The sequence below is a fragment of the Kogia breviceps genome, chromosome 12, assembly GCF_026419965.1.
Source record: "Kogia breviceps isolate mKogBre1 chromosome 12, mKogBre1 haplotype 1, whole genome shotgun sequence".
In the NCBI taxonomy this organism is placed as follows: Eukaryota; Metazoa; Chordata; class Mammalia; order Artiodactyla; family Physeteridae; genus Kogia; species Kogia breviceps.
Genome location: NC_081321.1, coordinates 55602647 through 55621767, shown reverse-complemented (window position 1 = coordinate 55621767; position 19121 = coordinate 55602647).

The following is a 19121-nucleotide window of genomic DNA, read 5'->3' as shown; positions in this document are numbered from 1 at the left end:
CCTCCAACTCAGTTCATCAGAAAATCCTCTTGAAGATACCCCTAAAACATCTCCTCAATCTATATTTTTCTAGCTCTTTCCTCCCTCATCCAAGTAACATAATCTTTCTCATGAATTATTATAATAACCTAATTACTCTTTCATTTTTTGCTTTCTATTGCATATAGTAACTAGAACAATCTTTTAAAAATGTAAATTGGATCATGTTATTTTCCTGGGTAAAACCCTGCATTTAGACTAAATGTGGGTTCCACATTATTCTAAATACAGAACTTTTTTTTTTGTTTTGAACCAGAAGCATTCATAACTGTGGTTTCCAAAATCATAAGACTCTTCCCTGCTCTTCTCCCACCTCATTTCATATCATGCTCTTCCTCTCTCACTGTGCTCTAGCCACACAGGGCCTCTGCTGGTTCCATACTACCTGCCAACCCAGTTCTTCATTAGGTCCTTGGTCATTCAGTTCTCTGTTAGATAGTGCCTTCTCAGAGAGGTCGCTGATCCCCCAATTCAATGTAGCTGCTCAGTTTCTCTGTCTATTACCCTATTTTAATTTTCTCTATCATATTTTTCACCTCTGGTATTTTTCTTGTTTGTTTACTGTCCCCTCTCATTCAAATTTAAGCCCTAGAACAGTAGAGATTTTGTACAGTCCATATCCTCAGCATATCTGTAGAATGGATTCTGGCACATATAGGCTCCCAGTACACAATAGGTGAATGAATGGATGAATGAATGCATGTAAGCATGGCTACTTCTATAAAAGGCATCGTGGGAGACACATGATTAATATAACAGTGGTCCCTGTCACATATGGAGCTTCCAATCTGTTTGGAGACCCAAACAATAGAGGACTGCATGACTAAGCAGTGAGCTATGTGGTATTGACCATAAGTGAGACAGGAGTTCAGAGAAGAGTGTGGGAAATGTAAGAGACCTAAGTTTGGGGCCTCTGTTCCAGTATTTGTGTACTACTCCAGTATGCAAATCATTCAACTGAATGTAGAGAATTTCCATTCTCATCAGTGTGGTTGCAAGCAGCAGCTAAATGGTGCTAAAACTGTCCTGTGATAGTTTATGCCCCAACAGCCCTTCCAGAACATTTTTTCCAGTGACTTCTCATGTAACTATGCTTTCAAGAGAAATATTTCGAGTAAGTTTTAAGCCTTATCCAAACTGGGTAGATACTTTAGCAGACGTCTGCCCTTTCTAAACAACATGCAGTTTGGGGATGACCTTAAAGATTTTTTACATTAGTTCTTAGGCAATAATTAAGGAGACGTAGTGAAAACGTGATGACATCAACATATCAAAGGACATTTGGATATTTCTTTTTTTTTTTCACTTACTTGGCTTATTATTTTAGTCTTAATTGCTTATACTATTTTGGCTTTTTGAAGCACAGTCTGATTCTCTTTAGAATCTCTTATTACTCATATATTTAACAGACTATTGGAATTAAAGCCGTAGTGGTATGTTAAGCCAATTAATACTCTTGTCATTTATCCATGTGGAACTTGCACTCACTTCCCAGGGAGTTCTTCCTGTTTTCACAGTAGATGTAATAGTAAACATTAATTAAATGAATACCCCCTAAAAATGATTATCTTAATTTTATAGTTTCCTGTTAAGGAAATAAGGTTTAAAGAATCTGCCTGGGAGAAACAAGTGAGCAGGGAAGGCACTGGAAAGGGAAGCTTAGTGTTTCTTTATCTTCTCTTTTCTTCCGGAGTAATCCTAACATTGTGAAGCCTTCAAAAAAATTACTGCTTTTGCTTTTCGAATAAATAGCTCAGGTGTGAAAAGCAGCACATCCGCCCTGTGGTTGAGCATTTTTTTCTGAGTTGACTTAGCTTTGAACTTCTGTGTAGTGGTGGGCTGGCGGTACTCCCCTGGCCTCTCTTGGAGATTCCTTTTCACTCAGTTACTTTCAGTTTACTGAAAGACCCCAGGATGGCCACAGGAAGACTCCTCATTTCCTGACTTCAAGCTGTAGTGATAACATCTTCAAAAATAGAATTCTATACTTAGGAAAGCATACCTATGTCCTATTCTATCAGGAAAGTGAGATCCCAGTTTATTGCATTTATGAGTTTGTTCAATGAAACCTCCAATAACCCAACCCAATCCTGAATCTTTAATCAATATTTCCCCTTCTTAATTCAACTTCTAGGGAAAGTAGAGAATAGGAATTGTTTCAGGAATATATTTATTTGCTTTTAAAGTGTTCTGTTATGATATATAGCCATAAAATATAATGATTAATTAAAAAAATAAGATTCCAAACTCACTTCCTTTTATTTATAATAAAATGGTATTATTAGCGGTTTCCTCCCATCCTTCAGGGTTCTAAATAAGGGAAAATACACATGAGGATTATACCTGGATGAAAGTCAAAGTATTACTCTATTAATATTAGCAAAAGCCCTATAATGCCTAAAATGGATAGCTTCTAGAAAACAAATGAGACCCTTAAAAACCAATGTTTTATATATATATATATATATATATATATATATATATACTTTTTTAAAATTTCTTTTTGGCAGGCATGGGGTTAGTGACCAAGGTGGAATTGGGAGTGGGACAAGCTTATATTCACACTTTTCCAAACTCTCCAAACCTCCCCACACTCTTTTCTTTTCTTAACATTTATTTTTTATTTAAGTAACACTAGTTTATAGAATTATATGTTTTATGTGTACAGCATTATATTTCTATTTCTGTATATCCTACAGTGCACTCACCACCAAAAATTTAGTTTTCCAACCATCACCATACAGTTGGTCCCCTTTACTGCTATCACCCTACCCCTACCCCTTCCCCTCTGGTAATCACTACTCTGTTATCTCTATCTACGTGTTTGTTTTTGTTTGGTTTGGTTTGTTCACTGATTTTTTGTTGTTGTTGTTTTGTTTTATTTTTTATATGAGTGAAATCATACGATATTTGTCTTTCTTTCTCTGACTTATTTCACTTACCATAGCATATACTTTTTTCATACAGTTGAAGAAAATACACCAGCAGTGCAAACTTTATGACTTTTTCATCCATTTAGAGGAAGTGAAAAGATGGTAGCCTCTTCCCATTTTTATTCCTAATCAGGGAAGTCCCTGACCGGGTGTGCAGAAACCTGAAGAGGACTTATTGCCCCTGGGCAGTAAGAGGGCTTCCAACAAATGGACAGTGCCCTAACTTCTCTGATAAAATATGCAGCGCTGAATATTCGGCTCCAACTGATTAGAACAGGGAAAGATGGATTCCTGTGGGGTGGAGGTGAGAGGTATTACACACAAAATTTTACTAAGTGTAGAAGGAAGAGTCACGTCGCCATCTATGATGGTATTGGATTGGCCAAAAAGTTCGTTTGGGTTTTTCTGTAAGATGTTATGAAAAACCTGAATGAACTTTTTGGCCAACCCAATACAAGTCGTGCAGTGCACCACCTTAAGGTATATAAGGGTTTCATTTATATAGAATATGAGGCCAGTATATCCCTGAGGGTTGTTCAGTAACAGGAGAGAGTTTTAAAGATTTCTTAGGACCTATATAAGAAACTAACTAGTTATGTTACCCTGACCAAATAATTTAATCCCAATTAGCCTCAGTTTCCTTGGTTAGAGACAACTATTTTCCTAGTCAATAATCATTCTCCCCTCCTTCCTTAGTAATAGACACCTATTTGATAGGGATAGATGTGTGTCCAGATTTTTAAAAAAATTTAAAGGACATTTCTTAGCCTTCCTTGCAGATGGGAGTGGCCAATGGGGAATCTCTAAATGAAAGTAACTCAGTTTAGAGATATACCCTTTCTCCTTTCTTTCTCCTCCTACGCAGAGCAAGATTGTTATGGCTGGAACTCCTGCAACCATAAGGTTACCGTGAGGTCACCCTGTGGATGGAAACCACCCACTGAAAAGAGGAAGCAGAAAGAGTCTGGGTCCCTGATGTCAGTGGAGCCACCAGATCAGCCTTGCATTCCTAGGCTTCCTGTTTACATTAGATAAAAATACAATCCTATTTTGATTAAACTATTATTGGTTGAGTTTTTCTCTTATATGTATTTAAACTAATCATAATTGATAGATACTTTATCTGTAATAATACTTGTGTGGGTGAAGAGGGATAAGAGAGGAAATATTGGGAAATGCTTCGTTAAGAATAAAATGCCACATTAATGTAACAGCTTTGTAAGAATCTGGGCTTCAGAAGTATTGCTTTGGGGCATTGATGACAAAGATTAACAGAGCTGTGTAGTGAGGCATTTTCTTCCTGCCCCCATTTTGCCCCAGACCATAGTGCAGCTACCCCAGGGCTCACAATACTCATTCCCTGAGGTTGGCTCTGCCTGACCTGGTGGCGTTCTCTGCACCTGCAGCAGAGTTGGCCATGAGATCCTTGGGAGGAGCTGGAGAGAGAACAAGTAAAGGAGTAGACTGGTCTTGAGATCCAGATCCTTCCCCTAGATTTCCCAGCAGTAAGAGTCAGAGCATTAGGAGGTGCAAGAAAGGTTCTGAAGCTGTGCTGATGAGACTAGAGCTGTAAAGACTTCCATACATGAGCTAGAGGACCCTTGGACATTTAGATATAGTGAGTCGTTCATCTGATAGTGATGTGTGAAAATGATCTAAAGTGAGCAAAGGAGAAATATTTATCTCTTCCTGGAGATTCCAGGAAAGCCTCCCTCATCCTTGGTCCTAGATTCTGGTCAAGAAGTCCACTTACCCTTGAAATAGGGGAAAGAGGGTGTATTGGTATAGTGTTGTCCCCAAGATACTGCTGAGGACAGGAGGAGATCTGGGAACACTAGAAGCAGTTACATGAATCTTTTCTTTTTTATTGAAGTATAGTTGGTTTACAATATTATATTAGTTTCAGGTATGCAGCATAGTGATTCAGTATTTTTACAGATTATACTCCATTAAAAGTTATTATAGGGCTTCCCTGGTGGCGCAGTGGTTGAGAATCCGCCTGCCGATGCAGGGGACATGGGTTCGTGCCCCGGTTCAGGAAGATCCCACATGCCGTGGAGTGGCTGGGCCCGTGAGCCATGGCCGCTGAGCCTGCGCGTCTGTGCTCTGCAACGGGAGAGGCCACAACAGTGAGAGGCCCGCATACCGCAAAAAAAAAAAAAAAAAAAAAAAAAAGTTATTGTAAGATAATGGCTATAATTCCTTATCCTGTACAGTATATCCTTGTTGCTTATCTATTTCATACATAATTGTTTGTATCTGTTAATCCCATACCCCTGACTTGCCCCTCCTTCCTTCCCTCTCCCTATTGGTAACCACTAGTTTGTTTTCTTTATCTGTGAATCTGTTTCTGTTTTGCTCTATACATTTGTTTGTTTTATTTTTTAGATTCAGCATATAAGTGATATCATACAGTATTTGGCTTTCTCTGTATGACATTTCACTAAGCATAATATTCTCTAGGTCCATTCATGTTGCTGCAAATGGCAGAATTTCATTCTTTTTATGGCTGAGCAATATTCCATTGTATATGTATACAGCATGTTTATCCATTCATCTTTTGTGCACACTTGGGTTGCTGCCATATCTAGACTATTGTAAATAGTGCTGCTATGAACATTGGGGTGCATGTATCTTTTTGAATTAGTGTTTTTGCTTTTTCCGTTTATATACCCAAAGGTGGAGTTGCTGGATCATATGGTAGTTCTATTTTTAGATTTTTGAGTAACCTCCATACTGTTTTACACAATGGTGGCACCAGTTTACATTCCCACCTAAATGCAAGACCTGAAACCATAAAGCTCCTAGAAGAGAACATATGCAGAACACTCTTTGACATAGATTATACATAAATCTCTTCTGCAGTGTCCTCAACAAGCTGCCATCTAATATCTGAATACCAAAAGAGGTGAAGAGGTTAGGGGAGTCGTAGGATTTACTACCCCTTTAAAGAGACCAATCTGCTTTTGAGCTTCTTTCCTTTTGGTAAAACGTTTCTTCTTTATAATAAACCCAAAAGAGCTTCTCTGCGGCTTCTGCTTCTGGGATACAGATCTGTTTTTGAAGGCAACAGAGAAAGCTTAGTCCCACCCATCTGTGAGCCTACCTTTAAGGCATCTGCAAGCAGCTCTCACATCTTTCTGCAAGTCTTCCCTTAAGGAAGCTTCAAGTTAAAAAAAAGAAAAATATGAAAATACCTGGATATTAAAATCAGTTTTGGGATAAAATACTAGATTTATTTTCCTAGTGGTTATGTAACTTTATTAATTTATTTAACTTTTCTGAACCTATTGCCTCTTCTATAAATGGAAATAATGATTTCCAACTCCTGGAATTGTAGGAAAGATGATAATAGAAATAATAGCTAAGCCTGACTGGCTCTTGACTGTGTATCAGGCATGAATATTGTTTCACTTACTCCTAAAAAGAACCTCCTGAAGTAACAGTGGTACTCCAAAGTGGGTACCATTGTTAGCCCCATTTTTCAGATGAAGAAATTGAGGCAGAGAGGTTTAGTAACTTGCTGATGGCCACACTGCTACACTTGACCACTAACCCATATAGCCTTCCTGTAAGATTGAGTTCCCATCAAGGACCAGGTAGGACTGATCCTGCTAAGCTTCAGAGATCAGATAAGATGAACCTTTTTAGGGAGGTCAGGTCATAGAAAATAAATGAGCTAATGAGTATCAGTCCCAACTGCAGAACTCAACACATCAGTACATTTGAGTTAGTTTGCCTTTCCTTTCCTCTAGTTTAAGAAGTCACAATTCCTCTGGGTCAGCTTAAAGGCTGAGTACAAATTAATTTCAGTTATCTTAGTGGGGAAAATCAAGGAGATATTTCTGTCCTCAGCCCTCATGATTACTCCTAAGTAACTCCAGCTAACTTTATGGAACCCCAGTTATGTGTCAAGCTCTGTTCTCAGTGCTGTTTGCATATACTAACTGGTTGATTGCTACCCCGACCCTATGAGATAGTATCATTATCCTTTCTTGCCACAGGCTCACCAACTTTTCCATCTTTGGTGGAGACCACCATTCCCTGGGCCTCCAGAGTTTCTTCACCTCCCCCTCAGCCTCTTACCATTCTGTGAAAGAGCATAGTTGCTCCAATGAAAATCTCTCTTCATTTTAAGAGTTACCCTGTTCCCAGTAGGGAGAAGTTGTAGGATAACAAATATAATATGGGACAACTTAAAAGCTTATGAAGCCTTGTCAGACTTCTCCAGTGTGATGTTCTGGTCTAAAAGGGGCCAAGAGTGTAAGAGAAGTGCTATTAGACCTCTGCTCTTGGATTTGATTCTGGGGGGTACAGGTCTCTAAACTGTGTCTGGTTAAGGCAGTGCCCATGGAATTCTCAGGGGCAACAGAAGCTGAACCTCAGGGGCCCCCCATCTCAAGATGTGACTCTCATTTCTGGAAACCTCCAAATGTTACCCATTTCACTGAGTGCCCGTTTAAGAGAGTAATGGTCCTCTTTGGGCATTTCCTTATGTTAAGAGAGAGGTTTTTTTGGAGCCCAGTTAATATTTATATAATACTCTTTTTTTCAGAACAAAAATGTTGAGCTCTAAAAAGTCAACTTGCAAATGAATGTTTGGAACTCAGATTTCTAAGTCAGGGTATTTGTATGTATTGAGTCACTGTGGATGTTAAATTTTCTAGGTAGAATAATATCCACTTTCGTTTCGTGTATTATGTGAACACCATTATTTTATTTTCTTTATTTTGTTAAAAATACCCAGTACTTTTGGGTAATAAGACTCAATCTTATAAAGATGACAGTTTTCTACCCAGTTAGTTTATAGCTTTAATGTCAAGCAAAATTTTAACATCATTCTTTTCAGAACTAGTTTTTGAATTGCATTAGAAATTAAACAAGAAAATGTCAAGGAATATTCCAAAAAAAAAAAGAAAGAAAAATAATGGGGGAGGATCACTCCTAACAGACAGTGAAATTTGTAATAACAATTATATTTAAACAGTATAATAGAAACACTAAAATTATTTGTGTTTAGTGAAGTGTAATAGAGAGCTAATCAATTTAATGTATAGTAGTACATATATGATTGAATTAAACTGTAGAAAAGTTTATTAAATATTATAATAAATAGTAATATGGAGAAAAATTAAGTTAGAACTATGTGCCAAAATAAGACATAAGAGAGTAAAACATTAAGAATTTTTAAAGTAGAAAGATATGTCAAAGAGATGGATGCTTTTGAGAGAATTAAAGCAAAAAAGAAATCACAGGGAAAAATATGGACAGTTTTGATTATGTAAAATTGTTTATAAAATTAGAACTAACACAAAGAGAATTTGAAAGAACAGAAAAATGGAAGCCTGTAATGGGAAGGGAGAGGTCCAGGAGTGGTGGTTAAAGCATGAGCTTTGAAGTCAGACATAAATCCTACCTCTACCACATGTGTGAACATGTTCAAGTTATTTAATTCATTGGGCTTCAGTTTCTCCTTTTGTAAAAGGGGACTTGTAGCATTGCTGTAGATATGAGATGTGTGAATATAAATAAAGCACTTAGAACAGTGTCAGATCGGTAGTGACTATTTAGTAATTGATAGCTATTTCTGTTGATTTATGGCAGTGCTTCATGGGGCAGTTTTGCCTCCTGGGGACATTTGGCAACTTCTGGAAACACTTTTGGTTGTCACAACTTTTGGGGGGGGTGCTACTGACATCTAGTTGGTAGAGACTTGTTCAACATTCCACAATCACAGGACAGCCCCACAACAAAAAATTATTTAGCCCCAAATATCAATAATGCCAAGGGTGAGAAACTCTGCTCTGTGGTATGTGAAAAGCTCATACAACTTTATAAGAACTCCAACAGTATCCCAATAAATACATGGAAAAAATGACGTGGAAAATTAAGTTTGGAATAAACAGATATTTGTGAAAGCATTCAAATTTGCCAGTAATTTTTTAAAAGGTGATTGAGACAATGAAGAATTATTTTTAAATTTCAAGAGTTAATTTTAAAATCCAAAGTCAGTGATTTGCCAGGGAAATGGGTGTATTCATACTTCATTGGTTACTATACAAATAGGTATGAGGCCTTGGAAATAATGCAGTATTAAGAGCCAGAAAATGTGTAGAACTTTTGACCCTTTGATATCAGTTCTGTAGATTTATTCTAAATTAACTATTCAGAATTGTCTCGTGTAGGCTAATATGCTTAATGCATACTATAACACTTCTTGCATTAGTAAAAACCTGAGAATAATTTAAATAAACACAAAAGGGAAACAAGCAAATTATACATTATAATGGAGTGGACTGTTTTATCACCCCTGAATTTATGATAAAATAAAAAGCAGAACTATGTGGAAAATGTAATGTTCAAAGTAATGTTAAATGAAAATGAGTAAAACATTTTTATTCCTTTATACTCTAAAATTACAACTATATAAAATATATACACATAAATAAGTATGAAACACAAAGTGAGCATTCAATGACAGGTTGAATTAATTGAAAACAAAAAGAAATAAGATGTTGTAAGGATGGTATGTATGCAACTTTTCCCATTTAATTTGATATTTTTAAATGTTGTTATAAGATTGTCTGAAAAAATAGAAAAAGAAAGCAAAAACTTACCAGATATGCTTACATGTTACGAGTTAAAGTTAAGTCAGCAGGATAGAGGGACACATGGATGGTGGTCTCCATATATCCACAACTCATGTTGCTAGAGACCTTCAGCAGATGGTGGGATTTCCAGGTCCACATGTATCTCAGTTTCTGCTTTGTTGGTGTCCCCCACAAACTTTGCATTCAGCTTGGAGTGGGAACATTTCCATGGTACTTTTTTCCTATTTCAGTTGGAATCTTAGGAGTCCTGAAAGAAATGATGTAAACAAGTCATCTGATCTGTGAGATATATTTTTAAGGATTAAAGTAAAAGAATAATGTGTTTATGATTGCATGAAGTTGGTCATGGGGAAAATTCCATTTTCTTAAGGAGTTTTGAATAATGGTCCTTGGAAAAAAGTAATTCATAAGTTAATTATTTTTTAAATTGCTGACTTAAAAAAATTCAAGTATAGTTTTTTTTTTTTTTTTTTTTTTTTTTTTTGCGGTATGCGGGCCTCTCACTGTTGTGGCCTCTCCCATCGCGGAGCACAGGCTCCGGACGCGCAGGCCCAGTGGCCATGGCTCACGGGCTTAGTTGCTCCGCGGCATGTGGGATCTTCCCGGACCAGGGCACGAACCCGTGTCTCCTGCATCGGCAGGCGGACTCTCAACCGCTGCGCCACCAGGGAAGCCCTCAAGTATAGTTGATTAACAGTATTGTGTTAGCTTCAAGTGTACAGCAAAGTGATTCAGTTTTGCTTACTTTTTATATATGGAAGATGTCATAGCTTTTGTTTTTGACAACAGTTTTCTTTTTTAATTGGCTATTTAAATCGGTATTGAAGCTGAGCAGGACCCTGTGGGGCTCCTGGGCATGGAAGCCTTTCTGTTCCCTGTTTCTTGGCTCCAGCCCCCATGACCTTCCCTGAGTTCCAAAGGGCAGATTCTTTAAACGGTTGCTAATCCAGGAAGGGAAGGGATGCAAAGACAAGGGAGGGGCAGCTAAGAAATAATAGTGCAGCCTTGGGGCAGGGTCCTGGTTCCACCTCAAGGGATACATATAACAATGTCTTTAAGCTCTTTAAAATGTCAGCATTCTTCATATCAGAGAAAGACCACCTGAGGCTACATTAAAGGAACCAGAGAAGCTCATCAAGAAGATTACCTGATACCAGATTAGAGCAGTGCAGGTCCTGCACACACCCTAATCTTATCAGCAACCCCACCATTGAACGATTGCTATAAAATTCCTCATCAAGTTCTGGGTTGGGACACCCATTTCGAGGGCAGGATCCTGTTGTGGCCCCCTTTGCCTGGCAAAGCGATAAAGCTATTCTTTTCTGCTTCACTCAGAACGCTGTCTCTGAGATTCCATTTGGCACTGGTGCACAGAGGCTGAGCTTTCGGCATCAGTATCATAGTTTATATACATATTTACGAATTTCCTAAGCTTTTTACCATTGAAAGAGACTGCTTATAGATAGGAAATATACAAAGTCACTTTCAAATTGGTTCTGCAAATCTGTATAAGGAGAAATTGCTACTGATACTTTGTTTTGCCTCAAGACTGCCTGCTGATCGAGGTTGCATATCACACCATGTCATCATCTTCCAATCATTTCTTACTCTAGATTATTTTTTAGGTACAACAGGTCAGTGGTTGGCAGAAAAAAAAATTTTTTTTTTTTAACCGAAAATCTAGTCCTGGCTTTGGTAATCTTATATCATTTAATCTTTTGGCCCTTGGATATCCTAATTATAAAATAGGAATGAAATGTCTCTACGTGTGCTTCCCACCTCACTGATATTTCAAATCACAGAGGAAAGGTTGCTAATTTCCAAAAATGGGCTTATGGCAGCTGCAGAGCCTTTTATAGGGAAAAAACGGAATTAATCTCAGTCCATGTACCAAATAAAGTACAGCTGGATCAACATTTAAATATATGAAATAAAACTATAAATTACCAAAAGATAGGTTATTTTTATAGAGTGGCTGTTGGGTTTTAATATTCATCTTTATTAACTTAAACCTGAATATGCAAAGGAGGTATTCTGGGTAGGTGGGAGATTTCTTATAATTACCTCACAGTAAATAAGTGAGATAGCTCGCTTATGCCAGATCTTACCCCTGGGGTGATGAGATGAAAGCCAGGTCAAATGTCCTACAAGAGTAGCTGTAGGCTACCATGGATTTTCTCCCTTTATGTACAGGAGAGGGATAGCTGTCCCCCTCCCCTCCTGAAAGGACAGAGAGAAAGAATTAAAAAAACAACAACAACCTTTTGCTCTTTATTGAGTTGTAGAAAGGATCCTAGGTTCTCTAATTTTTTTGGAATGTAATTATGTCTTTCCAAGAGTCAGAGAAACCGTGGGTGTCTCCAGCTTTTATAACTTAGAAATGTGTCTAAAGTCTGGGCTTCATCCCTTCTAAAACATAAATACCTGGAGCTCCCATCTTCCTGACTCCTTGAGGGCTACCCTGGAGGCCTAGACCAGACTGTAATCATTGGATTAGGACAATTAACTAGACAATTGGTTACAGAATCTAATTCTCTGGGTATGTGCAGAGTATAATTCTTCTAGGGAAAGTGAAAATGAACTTTCCCTATCTTATATACATTTCCATGTCTCAGGAGGCTTAGGATGTTTTACAAGGGCACTGAGAAATCCGGGGATATTTTATTTCTTTATAGTGGAGAATATTTTTCTAAACAGAACACAGAGGCCAGAAATATACCCCAAATAACTGACAGAATTCACTAGGTAATAATGAAGAGAAAATTGAGAGACTAATGATGAGCTGGAACCCTGCCCCCCCCCATTTATAGCATATATGCTAGGCACAGAATTAATCTCTTTTAGCTCTTAGAAAAGCGAAGAAAAAAGACCTTCGAAAATTTTGCAAAGGGCACAAATTTTCTTTGCAAAAGAAGAATAAAAGTCTATCCATAGGAAAGGTTCTTAGGCTCATTAGTGATCAAATAGGTGCAAATAAAGACCATTTATGATATAATTGTCCACTGACAAATTGACAAAATGAAAAGCAATGCCTAGAACTAGTGAAGTAGTGGTGAATAGTCCCTTTCATACTGTACTGGAGAGAGTGTGATGTTTCTATAGGACACTTTGGCATCATGTATTGTGGGAGGGAGAACCAAAAAACCCAAAGATGTCCACATCCTAGTGCCTGGAACTTTTGAGTATATGTTATAGGGCAGAAGGGAGTTACAGTTGCAGGTGGAATTAAGGTCGCTAATCAGCTGACCTTAAAGGGATTATTCTGTATTGCCCAGGTGGGCCCAATGTGATCACAAAGTGTCCTTAAAAGTGGAAGATGGAGTCAGAAGAAGAGATAAGAGTAGAACAGTGTGGGAGGGCCATTTCTTGTTGTTTTGAAGATGGAGGAAGGAGGTGGAAAAGGCAGAAGCTGGAAAAGACAGAGAAACAGATTCTTCCCAAGAGCCTCCAGAAAGGGACATGATGTTGCTTGACAGAGTGATGTCATCCCTGTGAGACCTGTGTCAGACTTCTAGCCTACAGAACTGTAAGGTAATAAATTTATGTTAGTTTAAGCCACTAAATTTGTAGTAATTAGTTACAGCAGTGATGGAAAACTAATATGTTTAGGCCTTAAAAAGTTCTCAGTCTTTGAGATACTAAGTCCATAAACCATCATTAAAATCTCTTAGTATGCACATTCAACTCAACTCTCTTGTCTCTATCTTCCTTTGTCATATTCATCTGGGAAAACCCCCTCCCCCGCTCCCTGTAAACTCCCTGTTTATTCTCTATATCAATAGGTCTGTTTCTGTGTTGTTTGTTCATTTGTTCTTTTAGATTCCACATATAAGTGAAATCATATGGTATTTGTCTTTGGCTTATTTCACTTAGCATAATACCTTCTAGGTTCATCCATGTTGTCAGAAATGGCAAGATTTCAATCTTTTTCATGGCTGAGTAGTATTCCATTGCATATATATTCCGTGTCCTCTTTATCCATTCATCTGTTGTTGGACAATTAGGTTCTTCCACATCTTGGCTATTTTAAATAATGCTGCTGTGAACATTGCCGTGCATATATCTTTTCAAATTAGTGTGTTTTTTTTTTTCCTTTGGAAAAATACCCAGAAGTGGAATTGCTGGATTGAATGACAATTCCATTTTTAATTTTTTTGAGGAACCTACATACTGTTTTCCATAGTGGCTGCAACATTTTGCACTCCTACCAGCAGTTCATGAGGGCTCCCTTTTCTTCCCATCCTTGCCAATACTTGCTATTTTGTGTTTTTGGTGATAGCCATATCCCTAATTCTTTGCTCACCTTGAAAGCAAAACTGAGTGAAGAAGTTATCTATGCCCACTGTCACAATTCTGTTCTTCCAATCCCCTCTTGAACCTGTTCTAAACAGGCCTTTGCCCCCCCCCCCCGGCTCCATAGAAATTGCCAGAGTCACTAGTAACTGCCAGTTTCTTCAAATTCATTGGTCATCTCTCCATCCTCATCCTATTTATCTATCAACAGCATTTAACATAATTGATCACTCCTTGCTTCTTGAGTTTTCTTCACTTCCCTATAAGACATCATTCTCCTGGTTCTCCCCCTACTTCAGTGGCCACCTCAGACTCCTTTGCTGGAGCTTCTGTATTTTCCCAGTCTCCAAATATCCATATATTTGAATCTCCCATGAACTCAAATTCTACATGGCAGTCTAATTTGTATCTCAAATTCTACATGTTCAAAACAGAACTCCTCTATTTTGCTCCTCTCCTGTTCTTCTCCATTTGCTCAGGGAAAGGTTTGATTCTCATATACCATGTCCACTGCCTTAACAAATCCTGAAAGGTCTAATTTCAGAATACACACAGAATTTGCCCACCTGTTTTTTTTTTTTTTTTTTTTTTTTTTTTTTGGCAAAAAGCAACAACATTTTCTCTTACCATCCTGGTCCAACCCACAAAAACTCTCTTACAAAAGATTCTTAGCTATTTTCTTTAACACTTATCCCTGCTTGTTCTCAACAAGGCAAGCCAGAGCAGTCCTTGAAAATGCAAGTTAAGGCAGTACTTCTCAACTATCTGTGATTAAGAACTGTTTTAAAATTTTCATTCCATCATAGATTGATGCCTCTGTAAAATACAGTACAAAATGAACTACTAGAAAAATTTTAAAAACATGCAAAACACATGACTTTTATTATTTGATTCAACAAGTATAAAATTACATTTCAATGATAAGAAAATTTCTATAACAAGTTCAAAATGCTTATTCTTGATTTCTGTACTTGTTTTGTCACCAATCTGTAACAAACTGCTTACATATGGCACAGACCCATGGACCCCACTTTGGGTAGCACCAGGTTCGATCATGTTAGTTCCCTGCTCAAGCCTGCTAGTGGCTTTTTCACTATCCACAGCAACAGCCAAAGACCTTGTGGTGGCCTGAAAGGCTTCTGTGATCTGGCCTCCTATCACTTTTCTACCTTTTTTCTGGTATCTTGCCTCTTGGCTAGCCATACTAGCCTCCTGCTCTTTCCAGAACAGGCTGTGCATCTTTTCACCCCAGAGCTTTGTAAATACTTGCAGTTTTCTCTGCCTGGAATGAGTTCTACAGAAAGCCATATGGATCTCTCTCATCTCCTTCAGGTTACTGGTTAAATGTCTCTTTTTAATGCTGTCCTCTCTCACCACTCTATGTTTTCTATTGGAGTATAATTACTTTACAATGCTGTGTTAGTTTCTGCAGTACAGTGAAGTGAATTAGCTATATGTATACACATATCCTCTCCCTCTTGGACCTCACTCCCCCCAATCCCACCCATCTAGGTCACCACAGAGCACCAAGCTGAGCTCCCTGTGCTATACAGCAGGTTCCAACTAGCTATCTATTTTACACATGGTAGTGTATTTATGTCAAACCTAATCTCCCAATTCATCCCATCCTCCCCTTCCCCCACCATGTTCACACGTCTGTTATCTATGTCTGCCTTTCTATTCCTGCCCTGCAAATAGGTTCATCTGTACCATTTTTCCAGATTCCACATAATATGCATTAATATACAATATTTGTTTTTCTCTTTCTGACTGACTTCACTCCGTATGACAGACTCTAGGTCCATCCACATCTCTACAAATGACCCAATATCATTTCTTTTTATGGCTGAGTAATATTCCATTGTATATATGTGACACATCTTCTTTATCCATTTATCTGTTGATGGAAATTTAGATTGTTTCCATAGTGCTGCAGTGAACATTGGGGTACATGTGTCTTTTTGAATTATGGTTTTCTCAGGGCATATGCCCAGTAGTGGGATTGCTGGGTCATATGGTAGTTGTATTTTTACTTTTTTAGGGAACCTCCATGCTGTTCTCCGTAGTGGCTGTATCAATTTACATTCCCACCAACAGTGCAAGAGGGTTCCCTTTTCTCCACACCCTCACCAGCATTTACTGTTTGTAGATTTTTTGATGATGGCCATTCTGACCGGTGTGAGGTGATACCTCATTGTAGTTTTGATTTCTCTAATAATTAGTTCTGTTGAGCATCTTTTCCTGTGCCTCTTGGCCATCTGTATATCTTCTTTGCTGGAATGTCCATTTAGGTCTTCTGCCCATTTTTCAGTTGGGTTGTTTGTTTTTTTGATATTGACCTCCATGAGCTGTTTGTATATTTTGGAGATTAATCCTTTGTCCATTGCTTTGTTTGCAAATATTTTCTCCCATTCTGTGGGTTGTCTTTTTGTCTTGTTTATTGTTTCCTTTGCTGTGCAAAAGCTTTGAAGTTTCATTAGGTCCCATCGCTTATTTTTGTTTTTATTTTCATTACTCTAGGAGGTGGGTCATAAAAGATCTTGCTGTGATTTATGTCAATGAGTGTTTTTCCTGTGTTTTCCTCTAAGAGTTTTATAGTGTCCAGTCTTACATTTAGGTTTTTAATCCATTTTGAGTTTATTTTTGTGTATGGTGTTAGGTAGTGTTCTAATTTCATTCTTTTACATGTAGCTGTCCAGTTTTCCCAGCACCATTTATTGAAGAGGTCTTGTCTCCACTGTATATTCTTGCCTCCTTTGTCATAGATTAGGTGACCATAGGTGTGTGGGTTTATCTCTGGGCTTTCTATCCTGTACCATTGATCTATATTTCTGTTTTTGTGCCAGTTCATACTGTCTTGATTACTGTAGTTTTTTAGTGTAGTTTGAAGTCGGGGAGCCTGATTCCTCCAACTCCGTTTTTCTTTCTCAAGATTGCTTTGGCTATTCGGGGCCTTTTGTGTTTCCATACGAATTGTATAATACTTTGTTCTAATTCTGTGAAAAATGCTATTAGTAATTTGATAGGGATTGCATTGAACCTGTGGACTGCTTTGGGTAGTATAGTCATTTTCACAATTTTGATTCTTCCAGTCCAGGAGCATGGTTTATCTTTCCATCTGTTTGTGTCATCTGTGATTTCTTTCATCAGTGTTTCATAGTTTTCTGAGTACAGGTCTTTTGCCTCCTTGGGTAGGTTTATTCCTAGGTATTTTATTCTTTCTGTTGTGATGGTAATTGGGATTGTTTCCTTAATTTCTCTTTCTGATCTTTCATTGTTAGTGTATAGGAATGCAAGAGATTTCTGTGCATTAATTTTGTATTCTGCAACCTTACCAAATTCATTGATTAGTTCTAGTAGTTTTCTGGTGGCATCTTTAGGATTTTCTATGTTTAGTATCATGTCATCTGCAAACAGTGGCAGTTTTACTTCTTTTCCAATTTGTATCCCTTTTATTTCTTTTTCTTTTCTGACGGCTGTGGCTGGGACTTACAATACTATGTTGAATAATAGTGTGAGAGTGGACATCCTTGTCTTCTTCCTGATCCTAGAAGAAATGCTTTCAGTTTTTCACCATTGAGAATGATTTTTGCTGTGGGTTTGTCATATATGGCCTTTATTATGTTGAGCTAGGTTCCCTCTATGCCCACTTTCTGGAGTTTTTATCATAAATGGGTGTTGAATTTTGTCAAAAGCTTTTTCTGCATTTACTGAGATGACCATATGGTTTTTATTATTTAATTTGTTAATATGGTATATCACATTGATTGTTTTGCATATATTGAAGAATCCTTGCATCCCTGGGATAAATCCCACTTGATCATGGTGTATGATCTTTTCAATGTGTTGTTAGATTCTGCTTGCTAGTATTTTGTTGAGGATTTTTGTGTCTATATTCATCAATGATATTCGTTTGTAATTTTCTTTTTTTGTGATATCTTTGTCTGGTTTTGGTATCCGGGTGATGGTGGCCTCATAGAATGAGTTTGGGAGTGTTCCTCCCTCTGCAATGTTTTGGAATAGTTTCAGAAGAATAGGTGTTAACTCTTCTCTATATGTTTGATAGAATTCACCTGTGAAGCCATCTGCTCCTGGACTTTTGTTTGTTGGAAGATTTTTAATCACAGTTTCAACTTCATTACTTGTGATTGATCTGTTTATATTTCCTAATTCTTCCTGGTTCAGTCTTGGAAGTTGTGCCTTTCCAAGAATTTGTCCATTTCTTCCAGGTAGTCCATTTTATTGGCATAGAGTTGCTTGTATTAGTCTCTTATGATCCTTTGTATTTCTGCGGTGTCAGTTGTAATTTCTCCTTTTTAATTTCTGATTTTATTGCTTTGAGTCCTCTTCCTTCTTTTCTTGATGAGTCTGGCTAAAGGTTTATTAATTTTGTTTATTTTCTCAAGGAACCAACTTTTAGTTTTATTGATCTTTTTTTTTTTTTTTTTTTTTTTTTGCGGAACGTGGGCCTCTCACTTTTGTGACCTCTCCCACTGTGGAGCACAGGCTCAGCAGCCATTGCTCACAGGCCTAGCCACTCCACAGCATGTGGGACCTTCCCAGACCAGGGCATGAACCCGTGTCCCCTGCATTGGCAGGCAGACTCTCAAGCACTGCACCGCCAGGGAAGCCCCAGTTTTACTGATCTTTGCTATTTTCTTTGTTTCTATTTCATTTATTTCTGCTCTGATCCTTATGATTTCTTTCCTTCTACTAACTTTGGGTTTTCTTTGCTCTTCTTTTTCTGGTTGCTTTCGGTGTAAGGTTAGATTGTTTTGAGATTTTTCTTGTTTCTTGAGGTGAGCTTGAATTGCTATAAACTTCCCTCTTAGAACTGCTTTTGCTTCCCATAGGTTTTGGGTTGTCTTGTTCTCGTTGTCATTTGTTCTAGGTATTTTTAAATTTTATCTTTGATTTCTTCAGTGATCTTTTAGTTATTTAGCAGCACACTGTTTAGCCTCCATGTGTTTGTATTTTTTACAGTTTTTTTTTCCTGTAATTGATTTCTAATCTCATAGCATTGTGGTCGGAAAAGATGCTTGATACAATTTCAGTTTTCTTACATTTTCCAAGGCTTGATTTGTGGCCTAAGATGTGATCTATTCTGGAGAACATTCCATGTGCACTTGAGAAGAAAGTGTATTCTTCTGCTTGCGGGTGGAATGTCCTATAAATATCAATTAAGTCTATCTGGTCTATTGTGTCATTTAAAGCTTGTGTTTCCTTATTTATTTTCTGTCTGGAT